The sequence below is a fragment of the Coffea eugenioides genome, chromosome 6, assembly GCF_003713205.1.
Source record: "Coffea eugenioides isolate CCC68of chromosome 6, Ceug_1.0, whole genome shotgun sequence".
Classification (NCBI taxonomy): domain Eukaryota; kingdom Viridiplantae; phylum Streptophyta; class Magnoliopsida; order Gentianales; family Rubiaceae; genus Coffea; species Coffea eugenioides.
Genome location: NC_040040.1, coordinates 43,886,022 through 43,891,425, shown reverse-complemented (window position 1 = coordinate 43,891,425; position 5,404 = coordinate 43,886,022). Strand labels below are relative to the sequence as shown.

Genomic DNA, 5,404 nt, shown 5'->3' with positions numbered 1-5,404 from the left:
GTATCTACTTCAAGCATACCTGTGGTTCTCTTTGTATTACTTCGTTCGTTGGCTCATTGATAATTATTAGCAGCCATCTCTTCAATCAATTGTTGAGTTTCCTCGGCTGACTTTCCCATCAACGCTCCTCCTGCTGCCGCATCACATGCGTCTTTGTTGGGTAGGTGAAACCATTGTAAAATGTTTGGACTATTAGCCAATCTGGGAGACCATGATGAGGACATCTTCGTTGTAACTCCCGATAGCGCTCCAAAACTTTGTACAATATCTCTCTTTCCTGTTGAGAGAAACTAGTTATATCCATTCTAAGTTTAGCAGTTTTTCTAGGTGGAAAGAATTTATTAAGAAAAGTGTGACGCCCCGAAAAGAATGAGTGTGAGAACCCGTACTTTTCCCATTTTTTAGGGTTTTATTTATTTAATGGCTTGTTTTCTGCGTTTTCTTTAGTAGGGAAATTTTCTAGATATTTTAGTGAGCAGATATAGTTTTTGGATGATTTTTCTAGTATCAAATAGGTTTTGAGAAATTAAGAGTGTATACCGGATGTGGGACCCACTAGGGCGAAAAGTTCGGAAAATTCGACCAATTAGGTTAAGTTCCGGATACTGAGTGAAATTTATCGGGTGTTAAGAGATAAGTAGAGGAGGTGAAGTGATTGATGTGAGAGGGAAAAAGAAGGATAGGAATGCATTAATGAAGTGACAAGTGTCACCTTAAGAGTGGTGGTCACTTATTTGACTTATTTGACTTTTTGACCTTTCTTACCAATTGATTAAATATCTCAAAATTACCACAAAAAATCACTCTTTTCTTCACCATTGTGGCCGGCCCTCTCTAGCTAAGAAGAAGGAAAAACTCTCCAAGCTTCTTGCTTCCATCTTGCTTGAGTGTAATCATCCAACCATTTGATCTTGTTTCTACTCCATAAAATCTCTCCATTTGGTACTAGAAAGTGATTTGGTGAAGTGTTTAAGGAAGCTAAGTGTCCAACAACTCTCCCTCTCTTGTTTACTAGGTGAGTGGTGATTGAACTTCCTCTTACACTTAATGAAGCTTAAGTTGTGCTTAGTGGTAGCTAAAGTGCTGAAATTTGTGGTTTATTTCTTGGTTTGAGATGAATTGGTGAAGTTTTCAATTTATTGATGAATTTTCTGGTTTAATTGTGATCATGATGTTGTGGTTATCTATGATGGTTGGAATTGATGGCTAATGACTATAGTAGGTGTACATGATTGGTAATTGTAACCAATTTTGGGTTTGGAAGGAATTTGAGAAAGTTAGGGTTTTATATCCCCAATTCTGTCCGGTTTTGTATCTCATGGTTAGGGGCCGAATTGGCCTTGACTCAAAACATGAAAGTTATAGGTATTGATGTTTTAAAGGTGCCTGTAAAATTTCAGGTCAATTGAAGTAGTGTAGAATGAGATAAACCGAAATTACTATTGCTGTTCTGGGTTCATCAGGATTTTAGAACTGCGTCTGAAATGGGTTGTTTTGACTGGAATTGTTTTGGATTTGGGTGTTGAGGTCTTCTGATGAAATGTATCTTGATGTCCTATCTACCATATGCCTTTGGAATTTCTGCATTTGGACCTGTTTAGACTGAGTTGTACTGATTACAGCATAGTGTAATTTGTAAACCTGCAATTACGGTTCTGGTTTGTTATTTGGCATATTTGACTTAGTTGTGCTGGGATTTGGACTGAGTGACCTTCTACATTGTTGTAGCCCTGGTTCTTAGCTTCGAAACGGTGGATCTTGGACCTCCATCCGACAATCGTAGCGCCTTTGATACCATTACCGCAAAATGACGTCAAAACTATTTTCTGGTTTTGAGCTTAACTTTCATTTCCGGACTTTTCCCTAGCTTGAATTGTCTTCGTACTTCTTGGAGCTTGCTGAACGGTTATTGAATGAACTTATTTGTGTGACTTTGGGACTGGCTGAGGAAATAATGAAGCCTTGATGGCTGGGAAAGTAAGCAAATTTAGGGGAAGTGCTGTCCGAACTTTGAAAGGACTTGATTGCATTGAGTTTGTGATCTAAGACTTGGATTTGAGCCAGGCAATGTTATATGATGGATGATTTCTGAGCCATGGAGGTGAGTGACCTCAAACTATTTCTAAGATTATTTATGAACCGTTTCTTGCATTATTTACTTTTGAACTGTTTCCAAATTTAGTTTTGAACCGCTTTCCCGCATTATTTACTTTTGAACTGTTTTCAAGGTTAATTTTGGAACTGTTTTCTTACATATCATGCGTGCTTGCATATCAGTGTCTTGTTATTATTGATTTTGCTTTCAATGATTGTTAAAACGAGTTTTCTAGGCGAGTGTGTACTTTATCGCACTCGACCTAAATAAATATGAACTTTTCAATGATTAATGATTAAATGCTACTTGCGCATGAATGTAAGCCTTTTGGGCTGAACTGGTCATTGCCCCTTGTTACCGGTCGTCTCGAGCCAGAAGCGGACTCGGTCGGGCGACTAGGAACTTGGGTGAACGTTTCGGTATACTCGAGTATTACCTTGTAGGTTGGTGGAGGTTGGTGGAGCCTGGTCAATGTCCAGGAAAGGTTGAATGAACGAACGAACGAACGAGGGTTTTATTGATAAATGAAAAATGCATTTTCAAATGAATGAAGGAAAGGGGAATGACAGGAGAACGAACGAAGGAACGAATGAACGAACGAACGTATCCTTTTCATGTATGGTTTCTTGTAAATGTTGTAATCGTTTCTGGACTTATCATGTGATTTATGACATCATTGAAAAGAAATATTGTTAAACCGATTTGATTACTGATTTTCTGGTTACTCGCTGAGCTTCTAGCTCACCCCAAAAAATATTTTATTCCCCTCCACAGGGCTCAAGGCGAAGGAAGGGCTTGTAGTGTTTATTCATGGATTATCTCATGTATAGACTGAATTTGGATTTCCTTTTGTGTAATCATTCATATTGGGATTGTATTGAACGTTTAGAATTGCTTGGATGTGTAATAGGCTAGTTTTGGACTTCCTTCTGTATAATAATTGGGATCATGGATCAGAGTGGCGCAGTGGAAGCGTGGACGCTTCGCTTTTGATATGTAAATGTGGGAATATTTGATTTATATTTGAGATTTTATCTTGTATTTAATTGAGGACTGTAGTGAACGACTGAGTCCCGGCGAGAACCGGGCAGGCGGTCCGCCGAACCCTCTGGTTCGCCCTAGGGGGAGGTGGGGCCGTTACAAAAAGTCTTAGCTAATTCAGCCCAAATAGTAAAAGTGTTTGAAGGATGAAATTGTAACCAAACCTTGGCCTTGTCCCTTAGTGAGAATGGAAACAATCGAAACTCAATTGCATCATCACTAACACCATTAAGCTTTATTGTATCACAAATTTCAAGAAATATTGACAAATGAGAATTTGGATCTTCAGTAGCATTACCTCCATATTGAGATCGTTGAACCATTTGAATAAGTGATGGTTTAATCTCAAAATTATTAGCATTTACCGTTGGTCTTGCTAAACTTTTTGAGATCCTTGTGTCCCCGGTAGAGCAAAATCTCGTAGAACTCGTCTGTTTGTTTCGTTTTCTGCCATCTCTTCTTTAAATGGTAGCTCTATTAAGATTTTCTTTATCGATTGCCAAACTTCTTGTTCCTCTTGCTGTGGTGTATGCCTTTTTTGTTTACGTAGTGTCCTTTCAATTTCTGGACCGAAAGGTACAACTTTCCGAGATTCCCAGTGTATATAGTACAAATAGAAATAAGAGAAATTATGCACCTTCAATTGTCAAAAACTGATTAAAATGCAAAATTATCTATAAACAGCTTAACTAATAAAAATAAAGCTGTCTAAATTAATAGAGATTATTAAGCCCTAATATTGCTGCTTCCCGGCAACAGTGCCAAAAACTTGACCAGATTTTTATATCAGTGCAAATTTAATTCCAAATTTTACTCGTTGGACTGCAAGTATACATGTCACTTGCTAGTTTTGGGCAAATATCAGGTCGATCCCACAAGAAACAATTTAAACAAGTACTAGACCCTTAACCTCCTCTATTAGTTAGACTACAATCAATTTAAGTAAGAGAATTTATAACTACTACCACATACAAATCTTAACTAGTCAATTGTAAGATAACAAATGAGAAAATTCACTAAACACTTGAGTCTAGGGATGTAGATTACACTTATGGTATAAACAATACAAATGAATAGATTTACCTCTTGTTACAACCCTTGTTTAACTAGGGATTCATTTTCAACATTACCAAATCTCATTATCATGATAAAATGGCCTAGAATAGTCTAGTTTTCCCTATTCTCATGGTGAAATACTAGTTCTACTCTTGTTTTCTTTATGAAATGCAAGTTAATCCGCTTAAGTGTACCTCTATTCTTATGAGTGTACTACTTAAGATCTACTCATGACTCATGTTTTTCCATCATTATTACCAATTTTCATTGAATAATACAACTAAGAGCTCGTTATTGGTGATCAAGCAGCAACAAGTAATAAGTATGCACAAGTAAACAAGTTAATACAAGATGTAGCAAGTGTAACTAATATTCATTTCATGTCAAGTAGTCATAAGTTTCATCTACTCCCTAGATCTAGAAACTTAACTACTCATGTAAGATATAACAAGAAAACACGTAGTTTCTTTGTATGAACACATCATATATTTCAAGTAAAAGACAGATTAAAGGAAGCTTAGCCAAAGTTAATGAAGAAGCTCCCAATGATCTTCAATTTCTTCAACAAGAATTGTGTACAATGGGGTTTCCAATTATTCTCCACAAAAGTTCCTAGCTAGAGAGAGCAGGACTAGACTCACCTCCCTGTTTTCTATTTTCCTCCTAGATCTGATATCCCCCAGATCCAGGTCTATTACCCCCTCTAATAATGTCTTGTTGTTTTATTTTTTTCTTTCTAATTTGCCCCATTGAAATCTTCACATGTTATTTGTTCAAATGTCAAAGAGGTCTGCCAGTTTCCAGCCAAAATTTGTATGAAGCATAAGGCAAAAAGTAAGTGTGAACTGAACACCAATTGTTCTGCAGATTGCAGAAGAAAGAGGAGGATCCGAGGCTTGAATCCGAGGCCTTAAACATATGATCCGAGCTCGGATCATTAGGATCCGTGGCCATTTTCACAGGGATCCGAGCTCGGATCACCTAACTCTCGGATCCATTTGTCCAGATGATCAGACAAGGGCTCGGATAGGGATGGATTCGGGATCCGGGCTCGGATCCATCTCCTATGTTTTTATTTTCAATATCTTTTCTCTTTTGCTCAATCTTCGCTCCTTATTTCACTTGTCCATTGTCCTCCAACTAACACCTTGTTTCTCCTTTATCTTATGTAAGTATTTCGTGCTTCGATAATCTACAAAATATCACATGGTT

General features: G+C 37.5%; 1 non-coding gene across 1 annotated transcript; it reads left to right on the top strand.

Annotated features, from left to right (window-relative positions):
• Positions 1–206: 206 nt before the first annotated feature.
• LOC113776639 lies at positions 207–313 on the top strand. Its single transcript, XR_003469126.1, has one exon. It is a non-coding gene; the product is annotated as a small nucleolar RNA R71 (small nucleolar RNA).
• Positions 314–5,404: the final 5,091 nt, after the last annotated feature.